Source organism: Camelus dromedarius, chromosome 5, assembly GCF_036321535.1.
Source record: "Camelus dromedarius isolate mCamDro1 chromosome 5, mCamDro1.pat, whole genome shotgun sequence".
Taxonomy (NCBI): domain Eukaryota; kingdom Metazoa; phylum Chordata; class Mammalia; order Artiodactyla; family Camelidae; genus Camelus; species Camelus dromedarius.
The window spans coordinates 15,602,845-15,618,927 of record NC_087440.1 but is presented as its reverse complement, the minus strand read 5'-3'; the positions used below and the strand labels follow the sequence as shown (position 1 = coordinate 15,618,927).

General features: G+C 35.3%; 1 long non-coding RNA gene across 1 annotated transcript in view; it reads left to right on the top strand.

Annotated features, from left to right (window-relative positions):
• LOC105104712 (uncharacterized) overlaps nt 1-16,083 on the top strand; it is a 128,261-nt gene that overhangs the window by 39,732 nt on the left and 72,446 nt on the right. Inside the window, exon 7 of the long non-coding RNA XR_010380850.1 lies at nt 8,574-8,716. This is a non-coding gene — a long non-coding RNA (uncharacterized LOC105104712). The remainder of the gene's footprint in view (nt 1-8,573; nt 8,717-16,083) is intronic.

Genomic DNA, 16,083 nt, shown 5'->3' with positions numbered 1-16,083 from the left:
CAAATGTTCATACTACCTTAGAATCACTTGGGGAACCTTTAAAAAATACAAGTACTTAGACTCTATCCAAAGATACTGTGGCTCAGTGAGCCTGGAGTGGGGCCAACCGAGTTTAAGAACCATGACTTTTAGGTACCTTTTATCTACCTCATGATTTTTCACAAGGTCAGCTGTCTGACTGGCTTTTCTTTACAAACATTTTTCACTTGGAAGGATACCCTGAACTACCTCATTGGTCTTCTAAGCTGAGAACAGAATAGAGCAAGAAAAAGCAGATCCAATTGAGAAAGACCTTCCAGATGTGGGGTCAATGAGGCCGTTCCTCTCCCAGGCCTGAACCTCAAAGGAGAACAGGGTTTCTTGAAGGGGCTCAGTTTCCAGTGGCCGAGACCCTGACTTTCTTGACCCCTATAGTCCTTTAAACCTTGTAATTCTGTCAGCCTCTGAAAACACACAATGTAGCCAAGGAAAGAAAAATTTCAATCTGATGCTTTCCAGTAAGAGATGCTTGTGAAAGCCAATAAGTAATGGGGGTTCCTTCTGCCTTGTTAGTTGTAGGGTGTGGCTGATATCCTGGGGAGTGGGCCAGCGTATCCAAGAAGTCCAACTCAAAGTCCTTGAGACAACACAACCATGTTGAACACCTATAAGAGACAGCAATGTGACACAGGTCAGTGGGGAAGATACTAAGAGACAGCTCTTGTTTTCCCCCAAATACTTTGATGTTTTTAATATTTTTACTGAGATGAATATGTTTGGTGTCTGAAGGGATTCAAATCTGAAACCATTTCAGCATGTAGTTTATATCAGACTATAATTGGTCCAATATTTGAATCAGTTTGTATTTTCATCTAATGAGATCCTTATTCCAAATCCAAATGACTCTGGAATCATTTCCAAGCTTGAGTTAATTCAAACTGTGACTATTTCTGAGTGGTGACGGGTTGGGTGGTTGTTTCATGGAGACCCGTGAAGCTATGTGGGAGGGCTGGGACAGGAGCAACAGTCTGATCTTTATACATCCACCACTTGGTGCCTGATAGGTTCTGTAGCCGGACAATCTGGTGCTTCCAAGCCAGAGAACACAGAGCTATCACAGGTCCACTGAGTGGGGCCTGCCCCTGCTTGTAACTCATGGTAAGATATTCTGACTGTCCCAGGGAGGAAGTGAGGTTGGTTTGTCTCCAGAGTTTCCCTTATCTTTTTCATCAGTAAGGGGAAAGCAAGTCCAGGTCTGGAGTTGTGTTTTCATGAAAAAGAGTCATGAAAAAGCTGGGATCTACACTCAGAAGGACTCAGTACAAATAAGGGAGCACAGGCTGGTGATAGTCAGTGCTGCTCAAAGAATTCAATTAATGACTTTGACCCTATGTAAAACAGGCTCTATGGCAATAGAGAAACTTCAGAAGAGATACATGATTATATGTAATCCTGAGACTACAGACAACTTGGATGTACATCAGATATTTAGATATAACTTGTCTGAAGATTATATTTCCATATCAGAAGATGAAACCCACATTCTCATGACTAGGATTTAATGGCTAAATAGCACATTAAAAATGTAGGAAGATTAGTTGCCATCTTTAGTTTCTATAAGCAATATCAAAGTGAGCTGTGTGAATTCCTTATGCCAAGAGAACAAAATGGATATCATGTATTGCTTCATACCTCTATGCCCTTGCCAGAGTTTAACTGAAAAGAGAGTTATGGTGCATATTTGATAGGATTCCAATTAAAACTGTAGCATCATGATCAAATAATCTTGTCTTTCATCAAAGCCATGGCCCTAGGTGAAGGTCAAAAGTGAACAAACAATGCTGTCTCAAAGTACTTAGCCAAAATATTTAGCTCTCCTTGTTTAGCTCATTTCCAATTTAAAAAAAAAGACAAAAGTGTACAGATTTAATGATCTGTGTAGCAAAATTTTCCCCTGATGAGTATCTTATTTTGTTTAAATTTCTATAGACTCTTCTTGGCACTATTTGAAAATTCTTGGAGTATTGGTCAAATTAAATTACAAACTCATGATAGTTTGCTTTGGTTAGTGAAGTATGTGAGCCGAGGAAGAAGCTATTATGATTTGTTCTTGTTCTTTAGATGATAGGCCTCAAATCTGGTAGATTTAATTGCCAGTCTCTAAATATGTTGTACACATCTTCACAAATATTGAAGGTCAGTTACTGGCATCTATTATTCATTCCCTTGAAAAATACTGGTTCAAATCTCAGATCTCAGGGAGGTCCTACCCAGAATGTAGGTCTAACTTTGTAAGTCAAAGGACAAGAGACACTAATTCTAGTATCTGTTCATCATGTTCTAATTCATTCTGAGGATCTTAAAGAAGGACTTTACTGGAAGAGTTTCCATGTTGCAATCGATAGCATCCAAACTAAATAGGTTTCAATACTTGTGGTAGTACCTGGGGCTTTACATTCCTTTTTATCACTGGAGTCCTGAGAGAAGCTTGACATTTACTTAATTTGGCTGGTGATACTCAACAAATAAGAGCAATGGTGGATAAAACACATTGACTTTTTTAAAGTCACTTTTCTGCCCGCCACCCATGGCAACTAGTTTGTTTATTTGGAAGAAAAATAAAACTTGAATTCATACCAATAGTATGAACTGTAACAAATCTTAAGTTGTACTTGTGTGAAAAGTCTGGGGAATGCGCATAGACAGAATGCTTGTCTCATCTGTTCCTTTCTATCCTGCTGAATTTATCTTGTAAAGAATGAGGTTGGTCCAAATTCTCCATGCCTCAGTATCAACATCTGGAAAATGTGGCTCGTCTATCGCCTAAGTTTAAAAAAAAAAAAAAAGCAAAGAAGAAGACAGAGAAGGGAATTGTTCATTTATGAACAGCATGGGGAATCTTCACTACAAACCAGTCCTGCTTTATATTTCATTTATTTAGCATAGTTTGGATTATATACAAATTTAAGACATGAAGATAGTAAATTATTCCATACAATTTTTTGTCCAGGTCTCCTGGTCTAATCTTTTTGGCTAGAATGAAAATAAATCCTTAGAGGAAACAAGCTGGGGTCTCATCTTTTTCTTTTAAAGTACTTCAAATAAGTTAGTATCAACAAGAGATTTCCAAAACTATCAAGAATACACACTCAATTGACATGATTCTGGTGATGACTTTTAGAATAAAAACAAGAGTAGTTTTGTCATCAAGGAGGTAACGGTGTTTTTCAATACTAGACATTCAGTAATGAATGTTTGAGAGAAATGTAATAAAACCATCTCCATATATATATTCTTCTGTTCTCCCCAAATTTGGGATGGGGTTCAGAACTCAAAACAATACTCCTTATCTAGCTGTTTCAATGTTAAATCCCATAAAGAAAGGATGAAATGACTGAGGTTAAGATTAAGCACCTAATAAAGAAACTGGTAGATAATCTGTGTGAACTCTTAAAGTGCCTATGAAGATTATATAAGTAGTAGTCCATTCGATTCTTAATTGTATAGGTGAATTAATCAAACATAATCAAATTGCATTTGAAATTGCATAGCTATTGAAAAGCAAAGTAATTAGTCAATTAGAAGAAGAACTCCATAGCAGTAATTTATTTAACTAGGTTGAGTACATATTTTCAGTTGGACAAAGAAGCTAAGAGAAGTTTGGGGAGAACAAAGAGAAGAATAAAAAAATAATCTTAGTTAACACAATAAAATAACAAGAACAAAATGCATGTTAAAGGATCTCAAAGTAGGGAATCTTAATGATGTTAAATGTATGCAAGTGTTAAAATAATTAAACAAAGAGTACGTTATACTAAGGTGGTTGTAATGCCTTGGTAGCTTAAGTAAGCAAACTGAAACCTAAGTGAGAATCAATTCCTGTAAATGCTTCAAGGTTAAGAAATTGGAACTTAAAAACAACCAGTCATGCCCAACCAGATTTCCCAAATAAGGCAATAGATTAAGTAATAGACAATCAGGTAACTTCCTTCCTTTGCTTCTGTGTCTGCTCTATAAAAGCCTTTCCCTTAGCTCTTACTACTAGAGAGCTTCTAATCCTTTTTGGTTTGGCATTTCCCAGTTCAAATCAATGGTTGCTCAAAAAACTCTTCAAAATTTTAATGCACTGCAGTTTATCTTTTAATGCAAGGATTTATTTTTCTGTCTATGGAAACTGATCTCTGGAATTAGAATATACTTCAGTGGGCAAATGTATCTGGTATATAAATATTTGCTTTAAAAACAACGTATTTAAAAGGTACTCATTTAGTGTGTTGGATCCTAGTGGCCAGGAGGATTCAGTATGTCTTCAAAAGGCTAGTAACAAAATTTTTCCAAAAGACTTAAGCACTTAGAGATTTTACATCATGCTAAAGTGGTGGCATTGCAGAGTGCATTGGTGGCAAAAGATCATTAAAAAGGTGTTTCTAAGTTTGGCATCATCTCCAAGGTAAAAAAACAGGGTAGTGGTCAAGCAAGAGATCAGATAAATGTGCCATAGGTTGACAATCAAGAAGGATCAGAAAGACTAAAACAAGGTGATGATTCAACTTCAAAATTCGCTGATATTTGCACTGGAAAAACTTAATACAAAAAAATAATAAGGCAAGGACTCCATGGAGTCTAAATTCAAGGCAAGATAGCTACTCAAATAAGGCAAAAACATAAATTCCAAAAGTATTTAGTTCCAAAAGTGTTTAGTACCAAACACAAGATCAAAAATGATGGTTGAAAGCCTTAGAAAGAAGACAAAGTAATTACCCCACAAGAAATGCAGCAGGTGGTACCTTACATAACTGAGCAAAAAATCTGGACACCCAATATGAAGCACCTCAGCCCTGAGAACAACTTCTGTCCCGTCTCACTTCGTGGTACGGCAGTCAGTTCCAGGACTCAACTAACCCAGAGTCTGCAGGTTGTAGCAGATTAGTCAATTCAAAAAATGAATATCTTGGCTGAATTGGGGAGTATGAGGGCATTCAGTGGACATGCATATAATTCATTTATTCACTCATTCACTTATTCAAAAAGATACACTGAGGATGTCAGTAAAGATGGTGGAGGAAGGGCCTCCAAAAAAATCTCCCCTTGATAGCAACATAAACATTGGCAAAAAACAAAAATAAGATTTTATTTTTTTTAGAACTCTGAAAATTAAAGCCTTATAGCAACGTGAGGAGCATTTATTCAAGAAAAATGGCCAAATCATGATAAGAAAAGCAAACTTTGTGGTGATTTAATGTGCCCTATTCCACCTCCCCAGACCCCTAGCCATCTCTGTGGTAGCATTAAAACCCAGCAGCCCACAATCATGGTGAAAATAAGCAGTTGGGAAGCAAGTGGAAGAGATGGAATGGGATTGGAAAGCTATCTTCCCAGAGAAATGTCATTATTTGACCTGTCTGGTGGTTCCATGGAAGACCCCACTTTAAGGCTGTCTTTATTTGGCCTGACACAGAACTTGCCCAGTGAAAACAGCTTTTTCCTAAGAGCATTTGTCAAAAACAATTTCATGCAGCTATGGCTGCCTGAAGCTGTGGGTAACATTTGGAGCCAACAATAGGCTATTTACAAGTCATGTATCTGATAAGGGTCTAGTATCAACACTATATAAAGAACTTTCACAATACTCAACAATAAAAAGGCAATAAAATTTTTAAATGAGCAAATGATTTGAATAGTCATTTCTCCAAAGAAAACATGAATGACCAAAAAGCACATGAAAGGATGCTCAACATTATTCATTAGGTAAATTCAACTACTCAAGGATAAAAAAGAATAAAATAATGCCATTTGTAGCAACATGGTTGGACCTGGAGATCGTCATTCTAAGTGAAGTAAGCCAGAAAGAGAGAGAAAAATACCATATGATATCACTCATATGTGGAATCTAAAAAGAAAAAGAAAAAAAGAGGACACGAATGAACTCATCTACAAAACAGAAACAGACTCGCAGACATAGTAAACAATTCTATGGTTACCAGGGGAAAGGGGGTGGGAAGGGATACATTTGGGAGTCTGAGATTTGCAAAGGTTAACCACTATATATAAAAATAGATAAAAACAAATTTCTTCTATATAGGATAGAGAACTATATTCAATATCTTGTAATAACCTTTAATGAAAAAGAATATGAAAACAAATATATGTATATATATGCATGACCATTATGCTGTACACCAGAAACTGACACATTATAACTAACTATAGTACAATTTTTAAAAGGAAACAAAAATCAAAACCACAGTGAGATCCCTTTCATATACACAAGGATAGTTATAACCAATGAGATAGTAAAAAGGTGCTGGAGAGAATTTTGAGAAATTGGAACCCACATACACTACAGGTAGGAATTTAAAACAATGCTGCAACTTTGGAAAACAGTTTGGCAGTTCCTCAAAAAGTTAAACATAAGAGTTACCAGAAATTCTATTCCTGTGTACCCAAGAGAATTGAAAACATATATGCCTATAAAAGCTTTTATGAGTATTTATAGTGACATTATTCGTAATAGTCCAAAAGTGGAAACAATCTTAATGCCCACCAACTGATGACTAGATAAACAAAATATGCTATATCCATACAAAGGAATATTATTTACCCACAAATGCGGTGAAGTACTGATTAATGCTACAACACAGAAGCAGCTTGAAAGTTTTATAAGTGAAAGAAGCCAGACAGAAAGGCCACATATGGTATATTTCATTTACTTGAATGTCCAGAATAAGTAAACCCATAGAGATAGAAAACAGATTAGTGGTTGCCAGGAACTCGAGGGAAGTTAAAATGGGGAGTGACTGCTATTGGGTATGAGTTTTCTTTTTTGGGGTGATGAAATACAGGATTAATAGTGGTAATGCATGCACAACTTTGAATAATATAAGAACCAGTGAATTGTACACTTTAAAAGGATGAATTTGATATTGGGTGAATGTTATCTTTAAAAAAATTGTACTGAGGATCTAGCAAGTATTAGTTGCTATGTTGGGCATTGAAGTTGGAAGAGTAAGGCATACTCCACGCCCTTGTGAGAGTCTAGTGAAAGAGAAAGACACAGATACAGTTGACCCTTGAGCAACGTAGGTTTGAACTGCAGGGTCCATTTACATATGGATTTTTTTCAATAGTCATTACTACGCTGCTATACGATCCATGGCTGATTGAATCCCCAGATATGGAGGAACCACAGATATGAGGAACTACGTATACAAAGAGTGCTGACTAAGTTATATGTGGGTTTTTGCCTGTGTGGAGGGTTGGCACCCCTAACTCCCACGTTGTTCAAGGGTCACTTGTCATTTACTATAATGAAAACCAGGGGGAAAAAAAAAGGGATATCAGAAGAGGAAGCATGTGATGTTGCTGGGGTATTAGAAAAAGCTTCCCAAAGGAGGTAACATTTTTGAGCACTGAAGCCGTTCACCAGACAGGAAAAACGGAGGACATGGAAGGCATAGGAAGAAATGTTCAAAGCTCTAGAAGTATGACAGAGCAGGCGCTGACAGAAATTCAGTGTAAAACACGAGTTCCTATTTCTAAATTTACTTTAAGAGAGATAATTTTAAAAATGACAGCAGGCAATAAAGGGCAATAAACAATCCAGCAATATCTCACCAGCTATGTCGTGTCCCCAAACGGAAACTCACATGACAGGAACTGTTTATATTGGTTAAGATTAGCTAAGTGCATACAGTGAGGTTTTTGTCAAAAATCAGTTCTGGGTGACCACCTAAATGATAAGCAAATAAATTATTCAGGGAAAAATAAATTAATTTGTTGGCATACCTTTATATGGGCTAAAAATTTGCATAATTTGGTCTCTTAGATCTCAGTAAATACAGAGCCTGGGGAGAGTGGCCTCAAGTTACTGTATATGTTAGATGACTTTTTATTAAAATAATAAAATTAAAATAATGATGAGTTATCAGTGAAAGAGAAGAATGAACTCTCTCAGCTATTTTTCATATAGTGAAATAATTTTATTTATTTATTTATTCTTCCATCAACATTTATTTTGTGTTTATCTTGTACCAGATGGGCTGGTTGTTTTCCAATTGTCTAAAGCTAGATAAAAAGGAGTAAGGACATGAGAAGAATGAAGGTCATACACTTCCTTATATGTGGAAGGGTGGAGCCATAAGCATCTTTAGAGGAACAATAGGGTTGTGGTGGAAAGGACTAAGTATGTATTTCTCTGATACATTTCGTACAGAAACTACTCTCAGGCTTCAAAGATTAAAGAATAAGAGATCTATTTGTAAGGTTTTAGATAAAGGGTAATCCTAGGAATCCTTTCTGTTGCCATCCAGGTAGATCTCAGATCAGACATCAGGATGAGGTTTTAAGCAGAAATAATAGGACTTTCTCCCTAAACAAAATACAAAAATTCTACATCAGTACTTCCAGAGAGTATATGCATTTCTACTTCTATGACAGGGTAGTTGGTAACAGTTATAAAAGCTGGACAAAATAGTGTTAGACAATAGATTGTAAGGATAAGAGAGCAACTAAGGTAGCCAGAGCTTGAGGGGCCAAGATCTCAGAGTAGGTGCATGAAGTGAGAGTCTCATATTTGCCACTGCTTTTTCCCTTAGAGCATTGCCCAATTCGAATCATGGGGCAAGGAAATATGGAAGAAAGTGGTGGCCTGGTGCTGCGGTGGTCTCACTGAGCTGGAGAGATGAAACATCCAGGACTCGAGGAGGCAAGTTCCCAGAGAAGAGGGAACCAAAGAAAAGTGAGTCTGGATTTCTGAATAGAATTTTTGTTTTGGTGCATTTTTATGTCTTCTAAACTGCATGTGTGTAAAGTAAGAGACCAAGAATCAAAGCAGGAAGCAGGTACCAAGAGACTAAAATGCTAAATGGAGATTTTAGTAGTCTGTGATGCTGATGCTGTGAAAGCTGGAGTTCAAGACCCTTCAGTAGAAAAGGCCAGTGAAGTACTGTAGGTTTTCAACTGAATTTTTTTTAATTGAGCTACAGTTGACTTATAATACTATATGTTTCAGGTGTACAACATAGTGATTCACAATTTTTAAAGTTTATACTCCACTTATAGTTATTATAAAATATTGTCTATATTCCTTGTATTATACAATATATTCTTGTAGCTTATTTATTTTTTACATAGTAGTTTGTACGTCTTAATCCACATCACTATTTTGCCCCTACCCTCCTCCCTCTCCCCACTGGTAACCACTGGTCTGTTCTCTAAATCTATGAGTTGGTTTCTTTTTTGTTATATTCAGTAGTTTGTTGTATTTTTTAGATTTCACATATAAGTGATATCATACAGTATTTGTCTTTCTCTGGATAATTTATTTCACTTAGCATAATGCCCTCCCACTCCACCCATGTTGCTGCAAATCACAAAACTTTATTCTTTTTTTATGGCTGAACATTCCATTGTGTCTGTATACCACATCTTATCCATTCGTCTGTTGATGGACACTTAAGTTGATTTTATCACTTAGCTATTGTAAATAATGCTGCTATGAATATTGGGGTCCGTGTATCTTTTTGAATTAGTGCTTCCAGGTTTTTTATAGAGTAGAATTGCTATATTGTATGGTAGTTCTATTTTTAGTATTTTGAGAAACCTCCATACTGTTTTCCACAGTGACAGAACCAACTTACATTCCCACCAACACTTTTCCCCACCTCATTGCCAACATTTGTTGTTTGTGTTCTTTTTGATGATAGCAATTCTGACGGGTGTAAGGTGATATTTCATTGTAGTTTTAATTTGTATATTTCTGATGATTAACAATGTTGAGCATCTTTTCATGTGCCTGTTGGCCGTCTGTGTGTCTTTGGAAAAGTGTCTGTTTAGAACTTCTACTCATTTTTTAATTGGGTTGTTTGTTTTTTTAGGGTTGTATGAGCTGTTTATGTATTTTGGATATTAACCCATTATTGGTCACAACATTTGCAAATATTTTCTCCCATTTAGTAGGTTGTCTTTTCGCTTTGTTGATGGTTTCCTTTACTGTGCAAAATCTTTTAAGTTTGATTAGGTACCATTTGCTTAATTTTGCTTTTATTTCCTTTGCTTTAAGAGACAGATTGAAAAAATACTGCTATGATTTATGTCAAAGAGTGTTCCGCCTATACTCCCTTCTAAGAATTTTATGGTTTCAGATCTTAAATTTAAGTTTTTGTGCCAGTACCGTACTGTTTTGACTACTGTAGATTTATGGTATCATCTGAAGTCAGGGAGTATGATTCCTCCAGCTCTGTTCTTTTTCTCTAAGATTGTTTTGGCCATTTGGGGTCTTTTGTGTTTCCATTCAAATTTTTAAATTATTTGTTCTAGTTCTGTGAAAAAAATGCCCTTGCTATTTTGGTAGGGATTGCTTTGGCTCTGTAGATTGCCTTGGAAAGTATGGTCCTTTTAACAATATTAATTTTTCCAATTCATGAATAAGATATGGCTTTCCATCTGTTTGTGTCATCTTTAATTTCTTTCATCAGTGTCTTACAATTTTCTGAGTACACACCTTTTACTTTTACTCAACTGAGATTTCTGAAAGAGATATACTCAAAAAATAAGAGCAGACTGAAATAGACCAACCTTGAGTAGATAAGATGATCTGCCATATGCTATCAGCCTGTGAGAAGAAAATTAAATCTTCTGTGGAAGATGATGAATTATTCAGAACTCTTATAATATTTCAGACATTAGACTCAACATTCAATTAAACTTTGCTAGGCATATCATAAAACAAAACATACCAAAAAAGTGACTGAAAAATAGGTAATAGAATCAAACCAACAGATGACTTAGATATTGGAATTATCAAATATAGGCCTTAAAATAATTATGATTTATACTTTTGGAAAAACAGATGAAAATCTGGGGAATTTCACTAAACTGAAATATATTTTTAAAAATTTAAAGGGAAATTTTAGAACAGAAAAAAATACAATAATTGAATTAAGAATTTAAAGAATGGATTTAATAACGTATTTGACACAGCAGGAAACAGGATTAAAGAACTGAATGATAGGTCAGTAGAAAGTGTCCAGAATAAAGACACCAAAGAGGGAAAAAATATAAAGAATATTTTAAAAATAGATCATGAGAGATTTGTGGGGCCCCGTGTAGAAATCTAACATACATGTAAATGGAGGAAGAAATTTTGGAAGAAGCAATACTTGAATACTGCCTGAGAATTTTCTAAAACTGACAAGAGTCATCAAGTTATAAATTCAAGAAGATCAGCAAACCTCAAACAATATAAACTCAAAGAAAATCACACCTAGGGATATCATAGTAAAAGTGCTGCACACCATTGAGAAAGAGGAAAATCTGAACAGAAGCAAGAAAAAACACATTACCTTTCAAGAGGCAGCGTGACTGAGAGCTGACCTCTCAATAGAAGTAACACAAACCATGAAACAATTGAATCACATCTTTGAAATAATGTAAGACAATAAATGTGAATTGAGAATTCCATACCTAATGAACATATCCTTCAAAAACGAAGGCAAAATAAATACTTTTTCAGACAGAAACTTAGAACTGATCACCATTAGACTTGCACTAAAATACTAAAGGAAATTCTTTTGGCAGAAGGAAAATGATCCTAAATGGAAGCACAATAATGCAAAAAGGAGCAACAACAACAGAAGGAATAACTATAGTAGAAACACAAATAAATTTTAATTAATTAATACCATAATACTAATGTCTGTGGGTTTTTAAATATATGTTGAATTGAAATACACAATAGCAGAAGCATGAAGAGTAGAGAGTTAAATAGCATTAAGGTGTTATAAGTCCTTGAGGACATGATGCTAAGTGAAATAAGTCAGACAGAGAAAGGCAAATACATGTGGAATCTTAAAAAACTGGACTCATAAAACAGAACAGATTGATGATTTCCAGAGGCAGGGAGTTGGGGGATGAGAAAAGTGGAGGAAGGTGGTCAAAAGGTATAAACTTCCAGTTATAAGATAAATAATTCTGGTGCTGTAATGTACAGCATGATGACTATAGTTAACAATACTGTATTGTTTATTTGAAAGTTACTAAGGGAGTAGATCTTAAAAGTTCTCATCACATGGGAAAAAAATTATAATTATATGAGGCAATGGATGTTAACTAAATATATTGTTCCAATCATAATACAAAATATACATACATCAAATCTTATTATGTTGTACATATTTAAACAAATACAATGTTGTATGTGAATCATATCCCAATAAAACTAGAAAAAAATTTTAAGTGTTATAAGATCCTTGCAATGTCTGGCAGTTGGTAAAAATAATAATTTAAGGTAAATTCTCATAAATCAAAGATGCATGTTGTAATAACTGGAATACAAAATAAAAAAGTAATACAAATAAACTAACAGAAAAAGAAACTGAATAATTAAAAATACTTTATTATGTAGTATTAGTAGAGCCAAATTAAAACTGTATACAATAATTCTGGAGATAAAGAAAAAGATTTTATTTTGAGAAATTTAAAAGAAAAATTAATACTTTAAAATATTTTTGTATTATTAGTGATAAATAATTTATTATTTTGTATTTTTTTATTTTGTATTAATAGTAATAAAGAGGGATATTTCATAGTGATAAAATGATCAATTTATAAGGAAGATGTGATAACCTAAATTTATATCTACCTAATTAAATAGCCCTAACAATTTTAAGATATAAACTAACAGAATTAAATGGAGAAATAAACAAATCCACAATCATGCATTCAGTAACTACAGAATGTTTTCAAATGTACATGGAAAGTTTACCAAAACTGACCATATGCTGGACAATAAAACGATTTCCGATAAATGAAAAAAAATTGAAATCATAAAGTATCTTCCTGACCACAGTGGAAATAAACTAGTAATATATAAATAAGCTATTCCTAAAATAACCAGAATATATTTTTTAAAAAGAATGTTTAGCAATAAGTAGACTAGAACATGTTCTTCAATAACATCAAAGGAATGTCCAAACCTGTCGCTCAGTCACCATTTTTCATTTGAAACTTTTCTTGATTTGTCTGTATGCTTTAACTAACGTTTTTGTAAAAGTTGATGGTCCCCACCTCTTAAGGGCTGAGTGTTCTGCACTGCAGAGAGGGAAAGCTCTTCTAACTTTGACAGCAAGTTTCCTCATTTCTATGAATTTTTACCTTGAGGAGGTTTTGTATTTGTACATTTTTAGTGTACATTTGCACCTTAGTGCAAAGAAAAAAATCAGTTGGGCATTAGTAACAAGATTAATTCAGGCTATGTTCAGTAGCAATGATGAACAAGTCCAACCCCTCACCTTCTGGAGTATCAGGCTGAACAAACAACAAATTAAAAGGACTAGGGTGACGAATAAGGTATTCTGTGAACAAATGAAAAAGTTAATGAACAAATTCAAGGTAAATCTGACCAGGAAGCCTCTTTTTTTGGCTTGTTCCCTGTCTGACTTAGTGAATGACTATACATAAGTAGAATGCAGTGCTCTTGAATGGGAAGTCAATGAGTCAGAAATCAAATTTGATCGGATTTTGACTGATTTAAGTTGGGTTAAGTCCATTGCCTCAGTTCTTCCACAGTGTGCTCCACTCTTCATTCCCTTCCGGGTCAGTTCATCTTCTGCAGTAAATTGGTTGTTAGGCTAAAGAAAAAGGTACACTCTGACCTTTAAGAGTTAATGGGAATTAACTCTTCACAAAGTTGAGAAAGTCTATCATCCCATTTTGTGGATTGGCTCTCAACTCCATATGGTTGCATCCTTTACTGCTTCTTGGCTCTCTGCCTCTTTTCTTGCTGTTTCCTCTGCCCAGAACCCCCTTCTTCACTTATCAGCCAAGTGAGATCAAATAGTACTTCCTCCCTGAGCCTCATGACCCTTTCTGATAAAATGAATCTCATCTACTTTACTGTACTTTTTTGTTTTAGCATGTTGATTACAGCACTTTTGCCCAGATGTAATCTTTAGGTTTTTGTTGAAGTATGGTCTGTTTACAATGTTGTGTTAATTTCTTGTGTACAGAATAGTGATTATATATATATAATTCCTATTACATATATTCCTTTTCATATTCTTTATTATAGACTATTACAAGGTATTGAATATACTTCCCTGAGCTATACGGTAGGACCTTGCTGTTTATCTATCTTTGATATAGTACTTAGTATTTCTAAATCCCAAACTCCCAGTTTATCCTCTACCCCACCCCCATTTTCCCTGGTAACTACAAGTTTGTTCTCTATGTCTGTGAGTCTGTTTCTTTTTTGTAAATAAGTTCATTTTTGTCATTTTTTAAGATTCCAAATATAAGTGATATCTAATAGGGTATTTTTCTTTTTCTTTCTGACTTACTCATTTAGTAAGATGATCTCCAGTTCCATCCATGTTGCTACAAATGGCATTATTTTATTCTTTTCATGGCTAAGTAGTATTCCATTGTATATATACCACAACTTCTTTATCCAGTCATCTGTCGATGGACATTTAGGTTGCTTCCATGTCTTGGTTATTGTAAATAGTGCTGCTATGAACATTGGGGTGCATGTATCTTTTCCAACTAGACTTTCCTTTTGATATATGCTGAGGAATGGGATTGCTAGATCATAGGATAAGTCTATGTTTTTCCTTATATACTATGACCTCCACAAAGTTAGGGCCCATGTTTGATTTTTAGTAATAATTCTGAGTTCTTATTATGTGCTAGGCATGTAATACAAGCCTTGTGACAAATCTTGTTATAGATATTGATGTCATGCTCACTTTATAGATGTGGAAAAAGTCAGAGAGATGAGATAACTTGCCCCAAATGCACAGCAGTTTAAGTGACCAACAGTGAACCTCAGTTTGTCTGAATCCAGAGCCTAGTTCTTACCCATGTTCTCCATTTTACCAATTTCCCCTCTGAGAAAGTCTTTTGGTGCTTATTGAAGATTTGACATTGAAGACAAGGTTCTCCTTAACTATACAAGTGCCCAGTAGAACATGTTTATAATAGTATGCAGGTGGAACTGATGAACACAGAAATTATATATCTAATATAAAGGTATCTCTCTATATATGTTTCAAACCAATAAGTAAGCAAGCAGATCCACTGAGTTCCAAGGATGCATTTTATTAATGAAGGCAGAGGGACAAGTTTACTGAAACCTCGAAGGAGTGTTTGCTTACAGGGATGGTCAGGAAGAATGGCAATGACAAGCACACAACAGAAGAAGGAAGGGCCACAGAACTTCAGAACCAAACAGCAGACCATGAGTGGGAAGTCCAGTTGATTTAAAATTACAGACTGCTCTCCTCATCCAGAAAACACTTTGGGTAGGGACTCACCTTATACTGCCACAGGAAGTCACCAATCTTCTTGTCCCCAAAGCCATTAATTCTGACATGTAAAGTGGGTCCTTGAATTCTTTAGAAATATGAAGAGCCAAAGGTGCCTCAGCAGCCCAGAAACAGTCTCCCTTTAGTCTAATCACTGCCTAATTGTTGGGAGGTTCATGTTGTCACTGACAGAGCTGCTGGTACTCTGAGTCAATTTCTGGATTTGGCCAGTAGTCCCATTTTATAAGGTTTTATACCCCTTTCGTGTCATTAGTTGTTTTGTTTTCTATTCTTAGGGGCCTTGCCAATGACAGTATTGGGCTGGGATTCAGGTACAGTGCACTTTTCTCTCTGTGAAAGGGGGAACCAGAGCGCGTGTCAACAGCTCCTGTCAAGAAAGAGGTCAGAGTAACTGGCAGGGCTGTTTCAAATCAATTAGTTAAACCTACTCCTAGGAAGGGTGGAAATAATGAGAAGAGCTTTTTTGATGTTAGATGACTATGGAACTCACTTTAAGCCCGCCCATGGAAGTGCAAGGACAGGCTGCCTTCCCCAGACAAAGTTTGCTCTTAGAGCCTGGGAAAATGTGTGCATAGGAATTTCAAATACTACTATCCAATTCTTTTTTTTCTCTCTCTCTCGTCATTTTTTAATTCTTTCAGTCAAAAATTAGTGCATTGGCTTCATTTCCCAGAAAATACACAATTCTTCTTCCTGCAATACACACCCCTTGGCAGGACAAAGAATTGATGCAGACACATGCAACTGAAGCAAATTTTTTTTTGACCTTGCTTAATTCTCA